At 40.0% G+C, this 19362-nt stretch overlaps 1 protein-coding gene across 37 annotated transcripts in view; it reads left to right on the plus strand.

Annotated features, from left to right (window-relative positions):
• The window catches only part of PLCB4 (phospholipase C beta 4), a 439427-nt gene that overhangs the window by 243425 nt on the left and 176640 nt on the right, over window positions 1–19362 (plus strand). The window lies entirely within an intron of this gene.

Raw genomic sequence — 19362 nt, forward strand, 5'->3', positions numbered from 1 at the left:
AAAAGTGAGATAAAAAAATATAAAGTTTATTTGTCATCATAAGCTCTATCACATTCAAGACACTTTTATAAGAGAGCTATTTAGTCTCCCCTAACTTACTAAGGGTCCTGCAAATTTAACCAGGCCAGTGCACTTGTTTCTCCATTATTAACTGAAGAAAATGCCCCATAAAGATATATATATTTTTAAGACTAGATAACAGGTCAGAGAGGAGCCAAATGATGACTGTAAGGTTAACACTTGATGATTTCCCACTGAAAATCGCCCTTGTTTCGTGGAAACAGGAACACTGTTGTGGTGGAGAAGGAAGCTGGAGTGAAGGTTTCCTGGATGTTTCTCTGCAAAAGCTTTGGCTAAGTGTCTCAAAACACTCTCCTAATAAGCAGATTATCATTCTTTGCCCCCCCAAAAAGACAATCAAGATGCCTTGAGCATCCCCCCAAAATCTGCCCTCTTAACCTTTGTTCTTTTTTATTAAAGATTTATTTATTTATTTGAAAGTCAGACTTACATAGAAAGAGGAGAGGCAGAGAGAGAGAGAGAGAGAGAGAGAGAGAGGTCTTTCATCCGATGGTTCACTCTCCAATTGGCCGCAATGGCTGGAGATGCTCTGATCCGAAGCCAGGAACCAGGAACTTCCTCCGGGTCCCCCACATAGGAGCAGGGGCCCAAGCATTTGGGCCATCTTCTACTGCTTTCCCAGGCCATAGCAGAGAGCTGGATTGGAAGTGGAGCAGCCAGGTCTCGAATCGGCGCCCATATGGGATGCCTGCACTTCAGGCCACGGCGTTAGCCATAGCTCCACAGTGCTGGCTTAACCTTTGTTCTTAATCAGTCTACTTTGACTGGACCAGCTGGTACCTCCTCTTGGCGGCCTTTGTTGTGATTATTTTTGTCTTCAGGATCATACTAGGAAAGCCATGTTTCATTTTGTTACACTGCTTTAAGAACTGCTTCAGAATCTTGATCTCATTTGTTGAAAATTTCTGCTGAAAATGCAACTCTTGTCTGTACTTTTGTCACCCAAAGAGCAGCAATTTTGCTCAGCTTTAATTTTTTATTCAGAATCATGTAAATTGAATCACTTGAGAAGTCAGTGGTGTTGGCCATTGTCTTTCCTGTTACTTACTGGTCTTTTTCAATTATCACATGTATAAGATTAATTTCTTCTTTGCAAATTGATGTGGATGGTCTCATTGCAGATTTAATCTTCAATGTATTCTCACACATTAAAATGAATTATCCAAAAAAAAAAAAAGAATTATCCATTTGCAAACTGTGTATTTCTTTGGGATGTTGTCCCCCTAAAACTTTTACAAAGCACCAATGATTTCACTATTCTTCCACACAAGCTTCATCATAAATTGGACATTAGTTCTTGCCTCAAATTTCAGCAGAAGTTGTGTTAATCTGATAAGGGTTCATTCCAAACTGATGTCATATCCTTCTTAATACTTCAAACTAGATCCTGATCAGGCGTGTCATAACAAATTAAAATTTCTTTAATTCGTGCATTTTTTCATACTATGTACTTTACACAGATTTTTTGAAGACTCCTTCTATATGACCAACAAATGTGTTTAGCTTTAGAGCCTGAGAGAACTTTGTAGAGCAGCATCTCTTGTAATCCATGACGCAGACTGGGAGACTGAAGATCAGAGTCAGCATGGCTTTATGTAGCTGATGAGTAAAAGGTCTTATGATGCCAGTCCAGGGAATACAGCACACCCAGCCCTGGCTTGCAAAGGATGGAATGCTTCTGTAGCTACTAATGTAATGGCAATGTCTATCATAAAATAAAACAGTTCCATCTGTAGAGAGCAGTGATGTACTGAGAACATTTCTAAGTGTGTTATCATCTCTACTGTCTTGGGTGCTTCCATCAAAGTGATATTGTAAACATATCTGTTTTCAGAAGGGGAAACTCCTTGAAGTGTCGTCTGCGGCATTCTCTTTTGGTTTTACAATAATTAGTTAAAGCAGGTCTTAAAATTAGTCCTTCTCAATAGGCATTCACTGTTGCTACTAAATTGAAGTCATGTGTCTCATGGAATAGTAAATCTCTCTTGTAAGTATAAGTGATGTGTATTTGAAATTAGGCTGGAGTGTATACTTTCTTTTTCTCATTCACTTTTTATTTCTTGGACATAGAGGCTTACAGCTGAATAATTTTTTAATAATCACATAGGCTGAGTAGAATTATCACATTTTAGGTATGTCTTCACCCATAATCCTTCATATTTTCTTTGTAATATATTTTGGAATGATCCTCATTTAGCATTTGAAGAGGTTGTTAAGGGTATAGTAGAAGAGACAGATTTAAGTTTGGAAGATAAAAATTAGTCAAAAATCCTAGACTTGTGGTTTTGCATCTTTATTATACAATTCTTGGAGCTGAAAACCTTTGTTTACTATTGACCAGCAAGGATTGAGGACCAGCATTTTATTCCATGAAGCCAAAAAAGGAAATGTCAGTTCTTTGGCCAGTGACTTAGGTTTTGGAATGTGGCATACTATTTTGCAGAGAACTAAGAATTTATCTTGAGGTACTACCTCTAGTTTAAAACATAACCACAAAATGCCACAGGAGTCTACATCTTTTAAGATCATTCTGATAAGGTCATTGTGAGTCATGACTTCATGGGCAAAGGGCTCTAATCTAATGTAAAATCTACGGAGGACTAAATAAGGGAAAGAAGGCCTAAGGCCTGGCAGGAGGGAATTTTCAAGAGTCATCAGTGTCTGCAGATGTGGCATTATCACACTTTATGGTCATCTTCTTAGACACTTGGCTGTAGACCAAGCAACTTCAATCTGTTGCCAGATCTCTCTCTAGTCTATGAGGCAAATAATGTCCTATTTACGGGGATCTGGTGAGGTTGTGAGTGCTCTGAACCTTCTGTAGTTTTCTTTCTGTCACTAAAGAACATAATTTCTCTTGTATAATTTTAGCAATGAAAATTTTACTTTTTAAAAATCATGATAATATTTCACATGTAGATGAATAAGTTTCTACTCTAAGATTTTTTTTTTTTTTAATTTTTTTTGACAGGCAGAGTGGACAGTGAGAGAGAGAGAGACAGAGAGAGAAAGGTCTTCCTTTGCCGTTGGTTCACCCTCCAATGGCCGCCGCTGCAGCCGGCGCACCGCGCTGATCCGATGGCAGGAGCCAGGATCCAGGTGCTTTTCCTGGTCTCCCATGGGGTGCAGGGCCCAAGCACCTGGGCCATCCTCCACTGCACTCCCTGGCCATAGCAGAGAGCTGGCCTGGAAGAGGGGCAACCGGGACAGAATCCGGTGCCCCGACCGGGACTAGAACCCGGTGTGCCGGCGCCGCAAGGTGGAGGATTAGCCTATTGAGCCACGGCGCCGGCTCTACTCTAAGATTTTATCAGAGAAACTTGGCACCTTTCCTGGAATGTATGACTTCCGAAACTTCAAATGGCAGACTCAGGTTCTAACATACCAGACATTTGTTGTTTAAATTGTCACTAAACTCATAGATCAAGGTCTTAGAAGATGGAATGGGTGATTGTGAAGGTAGATAATGTTATTGGCAAAGTCATGACAGAACAGGTTAAGCCACCGCCTATGACACCAGCATCCCATATGGGCACTGATTTGAGTCCTGGCTGCTCCACTTCTGATCCAACTCTTTGCTAATGCACCTGAGAAAGCAGTGGAGGATGGCCCAAATCCCTGCACCTATGAGGGAGACCCAGATGAAGCTTCTGGCTTTGGCCTGGCTAAAATTAACCTGGCCAATGTAGGCATTTGGGGAGTGAACAAGCAAATGGAAGACCTCTCCTGTGTGTTTTTCCCTCTTTCTCTGTGTAACTCTGCCTTTCAATAAATAAAATAAATCTTTAAAAATAATAAGTTTACTTCGCTGGCGCTGCAGCTCACTAGGCTAATCCTCCGCCTGCGGTGCCGGCACCCGGGGTTCTAGTCCTGGTTGGAGCACTGGATTCTGTCCTGGTTGCTCCTCTTCCAGTCCAGCTCTCTGCTGTGGCCTGGAAAGGCAGTGGAGGATGGCCCAGGTCCTTGGGCCCTGCACCCGCATGGGAGACCAGGAGGAAGCACCTGGCTCCTGGCTTTGGATCAGCGCAGCTCACCGGCCGCAACGCGCCGGCCGTAGCAGCCACTTGGGGGGTGAACCAACGGCAAAAGGAAGACCTTTCTCTCTGTCTCTCTCTCTCTCTCACTGTTTAACTCTGCCTGTCAAAAAAAAATAAATGAGTAATGAGTTTACTTCAATACCTCCTGTGAAGGCTTTGACCATGTTTCTTATTTCTTTGTGAAATGAACATGCCAGTACAAAATGAAGTGGTTTGATAAACTTCCTCACAACTATAGAGTGTATTTACAGTTAATCTCTAAGAACTAACAGGCAATGATGCCATTTTCTTGATTTTGTTTTTATGAGCCACAGTTTTATATCCTGCTGTTTATCTGATTTGAAAATGCTTATAATATTGGGAGAAAGTGAGTATTGAGTCAAGGCAAAACCTTAATAAACATGGCTTTGACCTAATATTTCAGGCTCATGGAAGATTTCTGTATGTTAAGATACATTTCAATATTGCAGAAATGTAATGGTGACCATCATATAAAACTTAATAAAATTTGTGATATAACCTGCTGAAGAACTAGGAAGGCTCTCGAAAAGAGTTTAAGTGACTTATTTGCATTTCATGGTTTATCTTACCTCTAATTTCTTCAGATCTTTTGTATTCTTCTTTCCCTTAAGCCAAACAGTGATTTCTGTATTTTAAACTAGAAAACAGATTTTCAAAAGCATGTTTTCCCTTTTCCCAAGTGTCATTTAGCTGCTGCTGAGGGGGGTGTTGTCTTGATAATTCTAATCATCCCTATGCTGTTAGAAGAAATTAACAAGATAGACATTTTCCCCTGTAAGCTTCAGGTATTTAATTTTAAAAATGTTTTCACTGGGGGGCAGTGGGTAGGGTAGATAGGCATGTAACTGCTGTTGCCCAGTGAAACTGTAGCATGGTTTATGACAAGTGTTAAGTCAGGATACCAAATCCAGTTTATAAAATAACATGATGAATGTTTGGCAGCCAAACTGCAACTTCCCAAAATTAAAATGTTGGCTGGTATCCTGAAAATGGAATTCTTTGTTTCCCACAGACTGGCATACAGATGACCAAAAATGACCAAAATCTAAAGCCCATAGCCTTGACTTCATAATAGTTTTTGTTAGTTCTAGCTTAGGGTGGAAAAAAGTATTAGGAGGCATAGTCAGTCTGAATCATTGTTTGCTGGACTGCCTTTTGTGGTCTTTTGATGTCTTGACTCTTTCAAGAGTCTCTTTCAGGTCTACAAATCAAAGAGGGGTTGATGGCTGTTTAAGGAGTAGAAAGTTGCACTTTGTATTAGCTCCAAGAGTATTTGCATTGGAAAATTGGACAGGCATACTCCAAACAAAATCACTCTGCATGCAACTGTTTACCACTTAACTTTTAGTCAGTATTCTCATTCAGAATAAACATGAAAGTGCTTTTCAATATGTTTTTGAAGTGAGAGAATGTTTAGACTCCTTTAATTCAGAGGAATCTAGAAAGAGGCTGATAGTGTCCTAGGGTCATGCACTAAACCAGCTTTTTTTTCCTGTAAATATGGTAGAGAGCATTTAATCCCATCTCTCATCCAGTTCAGCAGTCCCTAAATAAAAACAAAGGAATATCATAATATATGATATTATGATATATTTAATATATTAATATAAAAACAGAGGAATAGCAAGATCCTTAAGTGAATGGACGCATCTATCCTGTGAAACAGCTCACGTCATTGTAAAGTAAATCATATTTTCCTGAGGTTGATTTGAAATCTCTACTCCTGAGACCATTGAACTTTGGTACAAAGATTTTCTTCTGAATGAACACAGAGTGTCTGTGTTACTCTCTCTTCCACATGATGATTTTCAAATACATGAGGGCATCTCTCTTGCTCTGGCACATGAGTCAGGATGGGGATGGGATTGGATTTGGACCAGCAATTCAAGGATGTGTTTCTATCGCAGCTCTACCACTGGGGCCTTGACACCCTGCCAGCTCACTAGAGGTTTCTCTGCTCCCACTCCATTATAGGAAAACTTTAGATTAGCTTCCTAGTATCTTCTTTCATCAGTTTTTGCTTAAATAGTATAACTTCACCAGCCTTCTATTTTGTTGATATACTATTTAAAATTGTGGCACAGAGGGTTAAGCTGCCATCTGCCACACTGGCATTCCATATGGGCACCATTTTGAGTTCTGGTAGCTCCACATCTGATCCAATTCCCTGCTAATGCACCTGGGAAAGCAGCAGAGAATGGCGCATGTCCCTGAGCCCCTACAGAGAATGGCCTAAGTCCTTGGGAGACCTGGATGAGGCTCTTGGCTCCTGGCTTTAGCCTGGCTAGGCCCTGGCTGTTGTGGCCATTGGTGTGAAACAGCAGATGTAAGATCTCTCTCTCTCTCTCTCTCTCTCTGTATTTCTTTCAAATTAACAAATCTTTTTAAAAAATTGTGGCATAAAAACATAAAAGATACCCTAAACATAGATGAAAGTGATAAGTTTGCTGAGACTGTTGTTTCCCTTGATCTGTATCCTTCCTAAGACTGTGTTAAAATTAGTTTATTGTTTTAAATTTTTATTTATTTATTGGAGGACAGAGAGAGAGAGAGCAAGCACTCCTATGTTCTAGGTCACTGCTCAAATGCTTCCAACAGCTGAGGCTGCGTCAGGGCTGCAGCTGGGAGCTGGGAATGCAGTCCAAGTCTCTCCTCCCATGTGAGTTGTAGAAACTCAATTACTTGAGCCATCACAACTGCCTCCCAGAAACTACAAGGCCAGGAAGCTAGAGTCAGCAGCTAGAGACAGAAATTAAATTCGGGTACTCCAGTGTAGGCCATGGGTGTCTTAACCACTAGGCTAAACACCTGCTCCTTGCTTGAAGGTTTAAACAATAACAATGAAACAAAGTTGAATTCTTTTTCTTTTTTTTATAATATAAAATATTTCCTGATTTTGATGTTGAGGTTAAAATAATCTGTTTTCAGGTCATTGCAAGGTGGGGAATTGAGTACTGATAGGAACATGTGCATCTACTTTATTGAAGCAATCTTCATTTTTTGGTGTAACAATTTCTTATAAAATGCAGTTAATCACAGGAAAACAAGCCTGTCCCTTATTTTGGTCAGAGAGCTTATTGGCAGAGTGTGTTGCTGAATCTGAGGAACTCAGGTTGAGCCTAAGAACAGAGAGTATGGAGTCAAAAGGCTTGTTACTAGATTTAAAGGACTGTAAGTTGGGTGGGAGTTGTGGCACAGTGGGTTAAGCTGCCCATTGGGATGCCCACATCCAATATTGGAGTGCTTGTTTGAGTTCTAGCACCTCTGCTTCTGATTCAAGTTCCTGCTAATATATCCTGGGAGGCAGCAGGTGATAGCTCAAGTGTTTGGGTCCCTACAACCCGTGTGGGAGTTCCTGGCATCTGGCTTCTGGCTTCAGCATGGCTCAGTCTTGGCTATTGGAGGCATTTTAGATGTGAACTAGCAGATGAAAGTCTTTCTCTCCCTTCTACCCTCTCACCCCCCACCATTTAAGCATTTAACTCGGAGAATATGTAAAAATACTTGGTAAAATGTAAAGCGTTCCATGGATGCTGGGTGCCCTCACTGTGAGAGCTTTGAGTAGCTTTGTGTGCATGCAACTAGCCTGGCATAAGGATTTAGAGTCAAGTGGTGACAGAAACTGGTGTCCACTCTGCCTTGCTACAGAAAGTCCAACTTTTCTTGATGGATGAGAATGCCATCCTCCTGGTCTCCAGGTCAGGCTGCTGACTTCTTCCCAGAGTGTCTTTGAAACTGGCCTGCAGTCTTCTAGCATTTTTGAATATGCTGGGTCAAACTTTTTTCCTTAAGAAACAAAGTAATTGACTGCAGATACAGGACCAAAGCAATTTTCAGTGACATTGTTTATTAGTACTGACACTTGTGGGAACCAAGGACTTGTCTAACAAGAGGCAGGGACTTTAGTTAAAGAAGCTGCATTTTTGTTCTCTTTATCTCATCCTGGCTTGAATTAGAAGTTAGGGACATTGGCTAAAACACAGTAGAATGAGAACTCTTGGGAATTGCTTCACATCCAACTCTCTCTGACCTTTGATATCCTTTCCATTGCCTCTGGGCCTTGTTAGAGTGAGAGATGTCTTTCAGGTTCTATGTAAGCCAGGGAAGCAAACACATTTACAAACGATCCAATAAAAACACACATCTAATGAAAGAGACAATTATTTGAAGACTGTTGACCTTACAAGCATTGGGCAAGTGTTTGGTATCTTGAAAGTGTGCTTTGATACTGGCAAGTTGTCCTAGAAATGTCACCAAGTCATCACCCTGTCAGTTGCTGGTCAATGCACAATAGTAATGCATTGTTTTAGATCTTACTTGGACCTGGTTGAATGTAGCTTTCATTTTAGGGATAAAATATATTTCAGGAAGGGCATGCATGGTTCCTAAATAACATCTACATTTAGTAGGAGCTCAAGTAGTGTTTAACATACTAATCCACACTGCAAAGGATCACAAACATGACTGTTTCAGCCTCTGTAAGGAAATTGGGGCTCAAAGAGGTTATAAGGTGCCTCTTCAAGGTCACAGGTCCCACAATGAATTGGGACAGAGCTGAGTTTGGAATCCAGGTCGTGTATCTCTGATTGCCCCTCTGTTTCCATTACGGCAGACTGACCAGGTCATATTAATTCAATATTAATTGTGGAAACCGTATAATATATAATTAAAGTGAGACCCATTTGGATCCTTCTAATTCACTTTTCTAATATTAAATTAGAAGATTTACTTCAAGTTCTGTATTCACAGACTTGAAGGGTACTGGTATTTCTGCAATGAATGAAGCAAATTGTGAATTTCAGTCTCCCTGCTAATCTATCAGACAAAGCAAAAGACAGTAACTAATATTTATACCTAGTGTTTTTGTGCCCTCTCACTTACGTGAGCCAGTCTGCACAGTAAGTTTCCTACCTTAATTCAAAACTGTAAACTGATAATGACAAAAGAGGAGATGGAGGGCGCTGGGAGAAAAAACCCACTTCTTCCATAAATTAACTGAGATTAAGGATTTTGCCTCTTTCTATGGACTGATGGTATTTTTGTGCATAGAAAAAAAAATGGAGAAAGAAGGCTTGGGGACTTTTAGAAGGATTTACATGGATAAAAAAAATCAACCTCTCTAAACCTTAAATTCCATATAATTTTTTCTCACTACTATATTTTATTGGTTTCAGTTCTAAGTTTTGAAGTCTCAAGGGGAACAATTTTGAACACAGAAGGAGATAACTGCCTTTGTGTGAAATTTGAACTTTATTTAAGTTGTATTTCTTTGACCAAAGTTATTTTCAGTTCATATGGCAGTGCCCCTGTGTATATTTACATGTGAAGTCTGTTAATTTCAAATAGCTTTTAGCTCAAAAATCTAAGGAAGGCTATTTTATTTTTTCCTTATAAGGTCTGGACTCAATTCCAGTAGGCATGGTATTATACTTTATCCTAATCTTATTACTGTTGTATAATAATAGCAAAGACCTATTTATAAAGTAGCTTGGAGACTGTTTAAATATAAGAAATCTTGATGAAATTCAACAGCCTATTGTGTGTGTATTTATTGTAAAGAGAAAATAGCTTTAAAAATAAATGATTCACTGAGTCCTTGAATTTGTGCCTACTCCTATCCATTGCAGTTGGCCTGTTTTTTGTGACATCCCTTCTTCAATCCTCAGACTTACTCCATACTCATGCCTGAGGCAACCTTCAGATAGATTATTCAAGCGAAGATAAAATAAAAATCATGCCTTTGAAAGTGTCTGATAATTAAGACAAAATCAGGCCTCTAAAAAGAGCTTTCTCTCTTGACAAGTATGATTCATGGTGGTGATGTTTTGCCTAATAATTGTGGCAGAGCCAGTCAAAGGACGAATGAAGGACCAAGTGCAGAGGATTTGGGTGTGAGAAACAGGAGCACCTTAGCAGCAGTTCAGGAAGTCGCCTCCAAGGAGGCAGTTTCTGGGGATAAAAAAATCCACATACCCTATTATGACATGTCCAGGGAATGGTGCCACGCTTAAGGACCCAGGTGCTAGTCGGAGTAGTCCCCACTGAGAGTCAGTGATCAGAGGTCTGAGCTGAGGTACAGTGTGTGTGGTTAGCATGTACAGCCTAGAAGTTATTCACAGGCCCAAACAGCTGCAGAATATGATAAAGAATAGAAACACTGAGGCAGGTATTGAACCTAGCAGTTAAAATGCCTGCATTCCACATCGAAGTACCCAAGTTGAAGCCCCAGCTCCACCTCCCAGCTACAGCATCCTGATAATGTAGACCCTGGAAGGCAACAGATTATGGCTCAGCTAATTAGGTTCCTACCACCCATATGGGGTACCTGGATTGAATTCCCAGTTCTTGTCTTCTTCTGCAGCTGGGAAAGGGGGCTTTGCAGATATTTGGGTAATGAACCTATAGGAATGGGATCTCTCTGTTCCCCTCACCCCTACATTTCAAAGAAATAAATAAAAATTTTATAAAAGGAAGAACAGAAATTCACTCATTCTTTAGTCTGGATTCCAGGTGGGCACCAGGGTTTGTTCTTTTGAAAACAAAAGCCTGGGAACAGCATTTCAAGATGCAGGAGGGGAGGGCAAGTGCACACAATAAAATGGTGTTGAAATGTGAATTTGCATAGCAGAAGAGTTCACTGTGCTCTGCCTTGGTTTGTGTATAGGGTTGGTTGGGAGTTCTTCCACGGAGAAAGATACTTATTTATTCATGCTTTTCATCAATTAGTGTTCATTGTGTGTCTACAGTATCCTAGACACTATAATAAAGATCATGAGGTCCTAGCCTTCATAGAATTCATTGTGTAGCGAAGGTCCATGTAAGCAAATAGCGGTTTATAGTATAGTGGTGAGTTATGCAAAGAGGAAAGTGCAGAGTGCTTAAAGGAAAATACAGGAGTGGTACCTAACCCAGTTTCTGTAGAGATAGCCAGGAATTAACCTTGTTAAAGAGAGAGGTTCAGAAATAAGGAGGAATGAGAAATGTGCAAAAATGCTCAGTACTAGGAGCAATGAATTGAATCTGATAATTCCAGAAAAGAGAACAGAATATAAGTGGTGAGAGATGCTGCTGCTCTCCATCACAGCTGAGCCCACATTTCTTCTAGTACCCTTGTGTGTTAGCATAATCATTCTCCTCGGTCCACTTGTGAGCTGGAGTTCCTTAAATCAAAAGATGTTTGCAGACTGATCCCTTATTTACTCAGTGTTTTCTTCCTACTTTCTTAGGAAAACTATTCACATGTGCAGCTTTGAGTTAACTGGAATGGACCATAAAGGTTTGAGCCGAAAGAAGGAACTGCTTGGAGTAATTAAGTGACTCCAGTGCCTACATTGTAGATTAAATAGATGTGCTGTTTGTGGGTTAGATTTCACCAGATCACTCTTTATTCATTTTCTTCAAGATGTCTGTCACCTTTATCTGATTTCTCCAAACTTAACCCTTAAACTTGGATCTCATAAGACATGGTGGAGGGAATTATCCGTTTACTTAAGGCTTCCATCCCCACCCTGGATCTTAGATGTACCAGCACCAATCTCAATATTCCAAGGCCTTCCTGAGAGAAGTGTGCATTCTCAACCCGGTGAATTGATCTGGGCTGTAGATAAAGGAAAAGAACTTCTCCTCCACTTTTCCTTTTTGATAAGATTTGACCTTAGTTCTTCTCATACTTTAAATTTAGTTCTTCTCATACTTTAACTTTAGTTCTTCTCATACTTTAACTGGCTACCTGGATACTGCATCGATTCTTGGGCCCTACTTTCTGAATCAGAAGCTCTGCGTGGGGCCTGAGAGCCTGCATTTCTAGGAAGTTCCCAGGTGATGTTTGCTGTTTGGGTCCCTAACAGCCAACCTAGAGCAAGCCCACGGATCCTAAGCCTTCTCTGGTCATTTCCTTACATTCCCAGCTTGTGTCTCCCACCCTGACTATCCAAATAGATAGAAGGGTGTTCTAGTTAGGAAGACACTGAAGCTGAAGCAGAGGTCAAGCGAAGCCTCCATTCCCACAGTCCCCACTCCGGGATTCTCAGTTTTCCAAGGACAAAGGCTTCTCTAATCCTGACTGAGAATACACTGAGGCTCAGGCATTGTGTCCCAGCAGGTTAAGCCACCACGTGGGATGACTGCATTGCATTATCAGAGTGGCAGTTCTAGTCTTGGCTGCTCTGCTTCCAATCCTACATTCTTGCTAATGCATCCTGAGAGGCCACAGATGAGGGAGGCTCATGTGTTTGGACCTCTGGCACTCATGTGGCAGGCCTGATAGAGTTTTGGATTTCTGTCTTCAATCTGGCTGAGCCCTGGCTGTTGCGGGCATTTGGAGGGTAACTAGTAGGGGAAAATCAGTCTCTCTCTCAATTCCTCCCTCCGACCCCCTCCCTCCTTGTGTCTCTCACTTTCTCTTTCTCTCCCTCCCTCTCTTCCTTCTTCTCTCTCTTGAGGTAAAGTAAAAATAAGTAAAAATAATTAAACATGTTTTTAAATGTCAAGTAAAAATTAGTAAATAAACATTTTCAAAAAACAAATACCTTGAGGGCCAGCGCTGTGGCTCACTTAATCCTCCGCCTGCGGCGGCGGCATCCCATATGGTTCTAGTCCCGGTTGCTCCTCTTCCAGTTTAGCTCTCTGCTGTGCCCCGGGAGGGCAGTGGAGGATGGCCCAAGTGTTTGGGCTCCTGCACCCACATGGGAGACCGAGAGGAAGCACCTGTCTCCTGGCTTCGGATCGGCGCAGTGCCGGCCGTAGTGGCTATTTAGGGGGTGAACCAATGGAAGGAAGACCTAGCTCTCTGTCTCTCGTTCTGTCTATAACTCTACCTGTCAAGTAAAAAAAAGAAAGAAAGAAAGAAAGAAAGAAAGAAAGAAAGAAAGAAAGAAAGAAAGAAATACCTTGAGACTAGACCCAAGAGAGATCAGTATTATATAATCTGTTTTTGTCTATACCTGAAAGTGTTTAGCACTTCATCTGCATGTGTGTCATTGTGTTCACAGCTTCCCCAGGCCTGATCAGAACCCTCTGTTATGGGAGTGAGAGGGTGAGTGCTCTCAAATGTGGTTGTGCTTGGCTGGTAGCTACCACTAAGGGAGGAGCTGTTTTTATACATGGAATCCTGTACACATCCACTAGATATCCTGTTAGCTCTGTCCTTGAAACCAGTGACAAATACTGCTTTTGAGACAGGAGAAAAAATACCATCTGGCCCTTCATTTACAAGTATGCTAGGATCACCTAATTATCTTATTTCTCAGGCCTCTGCATTTCTTGGGGTCATTGAGGTTAACTCTGTTTACCTTAAATACTCAGTAGTAGTGAAATATCTTTTGCTCTCTACAAAGTCAATAACAGGTTCTTTATTTCAGAGGTATAAAAGATAAGAATGAACACGCATATACTCTGCAGAATATATAGAGTATGTTAAAAAAAAGTCTTACAGAGGCAGATCTTGTGGTGCAACGGGTTAAGGCGTTGCCTGCAACATCCACATTCCATATCAGAGAGCTGGTTTGAGTCCTGGCTACTCCATTTCCATTCAGGTTCTCTGCTAATGCATTCTAGGAGGCAACAGATGATGGCCCAACTACTTGGGTGGGAAATCCAGATGGAGTTCCCGACTCCTGACTTCAGTCCAACCCAGCCCTGGCTGTTGCAGGCATTTGGAAAGTGAACCAGCAGGTGGAAGACCTCAGGCTCTCTCTTTCTCTCTCTGACCCTCTCTCCCTCCTACACACTTCCTTCCTCTTTCCTGGTTTCTGTCTGTCTGCTTCTGCCTTTCAAATAGATGAAAATAAACAAAAAAAACTTCCTAAAAAAGTTTAATATTCATGAAACCAGATAAAACTCAGATAAATTATATATTCCTTCAGTATATAAAATGAGGCTGTCTTGTGGCAAATATCCTTTCCTTTCCTTGGAGAGAAGGGATGAGGCACAGGGACATCAAGGAGAATCTGGACAAAATGACCTTGCCAAAGTCCCCTGTTCATTGTCATCACCTACCCTTTTGCCCAGTCATACTGCTACGTGATTGCTCACTCTTCAACAACCTAAGCATGAAACTCATAGTTCTCCCTCATTTCTCTGGGTCTTCATTTCTGAAGGCTCCTGTATCACATAAAACTATAAAATATACTTAACATGATCTTTTTATTTATCTTATTTTACAAATCTACTTTTATATATTTACTTTTCAGTAGTTTAAATCCTTGAGAGGTACAGCATCACAGTGGATTATGTCCCATGGCTCTTGTGGGACAGTTGCTTCGAATTTGGCACAAACCATGCCACCGTTTCTGTGACCACGAGTTTACCTTTCCTCAGATTATTCTAGTTTTGTTAGGTTTGCCACCAGAAGTCATTATATTGGTCTTTACTTTGTGCACATAAGTACATCTCTTGCCCATACAGAATTCAGTTTCATCTCAAGCATAAACACCCTCTCTTTTAAGAAGAGGCATGTGCTACCTTTGGTTCTAGGGACTTCACGTAAAGCCAGCCAAAACTGCCTTGAACCCCAGTCTTCCAGACACGTTGCCTTTTAGCTCTGTCCCCAGTAATTCTCCACAGGCTCCAAGATGGCACCATGATCTATCTACTGTTGTAGGGCTGTCAGCCATGAACCTTGAGATAAATAAAGATACAACTTTTTCTCCCATATATTAGCAGTTATTCATTATATTGAAATTAAGCTAGTTCCCTAAGTACCCCAGGAGGTAAAGAATGTTTTCGATATGCTTTGTAAAAGCCTGATATAATGAAATCTATAATGACATGGTTACAAGTGTCTCCTAATGCTTTTATGTAGGCACGTTAATGGTTTTTACTAATCTGCTTTTTAATTACCATTTTAAGAAAGTTACATTGCCTCTTAATTATGGTTAATATTGAGATGGGGGAGATAGAGATAAATCATGGTTATTTATCTTCTGCTACAATTTTACTATAAACTCCAGAAAATTATTTGAATCAGGTGGTGCTTTATAATAAATTAATCATGGAAAAGACCATAGGTTTCTTGAAATCACGAATTCATCGAAGTCTAATTCCAGCACTGCCATAATCAGTTTTCTTCCCAAATATTAATAGATGTTTCAGAAGTTACTATTCTAGTTTTAGTCACTATTATTAAGTAACTCTTATTAAGTCGTAAATCAGAATCAATCATAACTAATGTGTGAAGGGTCATGGCGTACAGTCAACATTTTAAATCATAAAAGGGAAAAGAGAGTGTTTTATACTTTATTTATTGGTCTCTTCCTGCTATTTGTTCTTGCCAGGAATTCTGGTGGAAAACAGACATTGTTTAAAAACTGATTTATATGAAAAGAAGTAAAATAAACCTTTTAATGTCATCCTCCTTTAACTTTAATAAATGTTTTTCCTGAATATAAAAGTTAAGATCATTATGAGTATTTAAAAAAAAAAATCGTCTAAAATTCCATCATCCAGACATAACTGATATTTGGATTTTGGTGTGTGTCTTGGTAGACTTCTCTGTAAAACATGTGTGTATGCGTGTGTCATGTGTGTGTGTGTGTAAGAATATGTATATAATACATAAGAATCTGAGTAATACTTGCATACTGAATAGTCTGATTTTTAAAATTTGCTTAACAGTATGTTTACAGCATTTGCATGTTTGACCAGAGTTGTGAATATTTCTAGAAGCTAATAAATTTTCTATTTTTAAGCAAATAATTACTTCCTTAAAGCATATTTTTAATGTTCACAGAATATTTAAATATTATAGTGTATTTAACCAGTTGCTTAGTGATACCTACATATGGCACATAGTTTTTTCTATCATAAAGAACATAGCAATATTTTTGTACATGGATTTTGAATGCATTTTCATAGTATAAATCTTACTGATGGAATTACTAGGTTAAAGAATATGAACATCTCAAGTCTATAGAAATGCAATGTGAAATTCTTGTTCATCAAAACATAAAAGAATTCCCTTACCTCCAACCCCCTCAACAGTGTTGTCTACTACTATTTTTTTAGTCCTGCACTCTTTATATGCTTTTTTTGAAAGGGTTATTTAATGGCTTGATGAAAATGGTGGTATTTTTAGCAAATGGAGAAAATTATCACAAATGATGCAATTGTCAGCATCATCCTAGATTCTTATTGGAGAAAGGCATTTATTTGAAAGTTCTGGATAATCTGATGATAGCTGTTTATCTGTTTTTAGAAATATAAGGCTATCTTACTTAAAGATTAAGAGCAAGATATGGAAATGTGTTTGATAGATTAAACTAATTTACTTTTAGTCAGTGGAAATTTTATCCCAGTCCTCTCTGTCCTGGAAAACAACCTTATTTGTTTTCATCATGGAGTCACTTAAGGTCATGGCTTATTTGGTTTAATGGGATTTGTATGGTTGGAGGGGGGAAAGAATTAATCCGTTATGGAACTAATTTGTTGTAAGGTTGAAGGTAAAAGATGAAAGTTATACTTAATAAAATTCATAACTGACTCATGGTGTATTTTGGCTCACTTGAAAGATGTATGTTATCAAGTAGAAGCAAACACTTTTCAAATGAATTCATTCATTCACAAATAGACATGAAAAATGGAGAATTTCTTGGATGGCTTCAGAGGAGCTGCGGGGTTTCCTTAAAGTTTGCATCTAATGCTCAGGTGTAAAATCTAAAAGGATTTGGAACCCGGGGAAGGATATACTGCAGAAATATTATCTTTGACCTCAGAAGAGCCTTGGAATTAAAGGATGGAAGTTATCTAAATTCATTTCTAGATGGCATTTTATTCTATACTTTCTGTCTTCCTTTGCTTTGGCTAACACATGTACTAAATGGCCATTCCCTTCAAATTAAAGCAATCTTTACTGTATTTCACATTGATTTGACCACTTCCTAGACCTTTTAGGAAAGATGTCCAGTCTCAGTGGGCTCAGTATATGCACTTCCTGGGACTGCTGTAAAAAATTACCATAGATTAGTGGCTGAACACAACAGAAATTTATTCTCTCACAGTTCTTGACACCAGAAGTCTGAAATCACGGTGTCTGTAGAGACACTTTGCTCCAGGCTTTGGGCAAAAATCTATTCCGGCCTCTTCTGCCTTCTTAATGGCTACCGGTGGCCCTTGACTTGTGGCCATATCATGCCCATCTCTGTCTCCACGGTCTTATTGCCTCCTCCTTTTCTGTCCATGTCAAATCTCCCTTGGGCTCCCTTTTATAAGGACACATTAGACTGCATTTTAGGGTTCACTTAGAGGATCCGGGATAATCTTCCAGTCTCAACATCTTTAACTCGAATCTTTTTTTGCCTTGGAAGGCCACATTCAAAAGCTACAGTAGTTAGGGTGTTGGTATCATTTGGGGGCATTATTCAGCCTGCATTACCTGGGCACCTTAGATAAACTTGATTTTACATACTGCTTTCTGTCCACCTTGAACCAGAACATGAGGCACATGACCAGAAATGAAAAGTTCCTTTCCAACATTTTGATCCAAACTGGCCTAAAACTTAAAGGGGAGCAGCGGGGCAGTGTTGGCTCTGTAGTCAATCCAGTACATCTGGGATAGGGACTGAAAAATCTTGAAAACTAGCTTGTGGCTCTAGCAACGGAGACAAAACAGGAGGTATAAAGACACAAAAAACACCAAATAGCTGCTCTTTCCTTGGTTCACCCCAACTGAATGGTTGGAAGGTCACCTTGGTGGGTGATATGTATGTCCTAATTTAACTGCCCATTTTCCCTTGCTTGTACTGCTCCTACTAACTTCCAGTTTTTCTTCTTCTTTAGTAGTAGCTTTTGGAACTTGCTATGACCTTGGACTTGTCCTGTCTATACTAAATTCTCTGTAGTCCAGGGAGGTTTTCCTGGGCAGCCAGTGCAATAGCTCATGTGTTTCAGTTGCATAAGAATTTATAAACAATGAGACTAATTGAAAGACCACTGGCCCCCTTCCAGTAACTGCTTCAGGTGTTTTCACTGCAAAGGATGTGGGATTCTCCTCTGCTTCCCATGTTCCTCCAGGAACAGGTGGATCCCTTCCTGTGGGCTCTGGATGGTGAGATGATGCTTTTCAAGGACGTGCAGGAGGCAATTAAACCTTGAAGTGTCTTGTCAAGGAGGCCTTAGAAAGAAAGCTGGAGAATTTGAGAAGAAGAACCTTTGGCATGGCACAGTGAAAGTGTGTTTTATCTGTTGGCTATGGGTAGATGATTGCACAAAGGATGTAGTTGAGGTGGTCAGTTCCCCACTCCATGCCTTTAAAAAGTAACTTTTTGTCCCTTTAATGTTCTCTGCAGCCATTTGAACTACAACATGTACCTTCATTTGTTCCCATTTTAGAATCAATTATCTGGATCAAACTCGTGAAAAACAACTGGCTGGGTCAACATTTCCTACTCTGTAGGTCACAGTTGAATCATTGTGTGAAATAAGCCAGCCACTGCCTCTAATGCCAGGCCTAGGAGGTATTTCTGAGCACAGACAGCACAAAGAACAGGCCTACCACCACCTCTTAGTTAAAAATTGGAGAGATTCATGATCCTGCAGGGTCATATGGTTAAGTTGTCTCTCTGTTTTCTGAACCTCAAAGCTTTGAGAAAATAAACTATGAAATGACTCCCACTGGCTTGCACATCTTTTTAAGAGATTAAGGTCAAAATTACTGTCCTCCTTTCATTAGCCTCCCCACCCCCATAGCAGGTAATACCCAAGATAGAGATCAGGATGTTAGTAACATGGATAGCAGTGAGTGCTGGGAAGTAACATGGGCTGAGAGAACCAGAGTTCAACCAGTGAAAGCTGATAGCATTAATAGAAGCTTTCATTTTCTTTTCTTGAGATAAATATTTTATATGAGAAACTTTTGTTGCTATGCCATGTAAAATGAAACCAAAGGAAAAAGTGGAAAAATGTGGTCACCGGGAGTGAGAAGATCACAGAACAGATATGGGAGAGATGTTCTTCCAGCCTTCCCTGCAGACTGGAAAACCAGGAACGCCACCATGTTGACTTTAAGTCTATCTTGTGTGTCAGTACTTGACTCCTACAGTTGGTTATTGAAGGATTCTGCAGGTCTATTTTTCTTTCTAGTTTTTATTTTACAGCATAGACAACATGAATGATGATCTGTTGCCAGGGTTAGAACAAGAGAAAGTTCGGATCAGAGGAAGGGAAGAAGAAAGGAAGGCTACTTATGGACTTATTCCACGTATTTCAAGAAAGTCTTTCACAAACACAT

This window comes from Oryctolagus cuniculus, chromosome 11 (genome assembly GCF_964237555.1).
Source record: "Oryctolagus cuniculus chromosome 11, mOryCun1.1, whole genome shotgun sequence".
NCBI lineage: Eukaryota > Metazoa > Chordata > Mammalia > Lagomorpha > Leporidae > Oryctolagus > Oryctolagus cuniculus.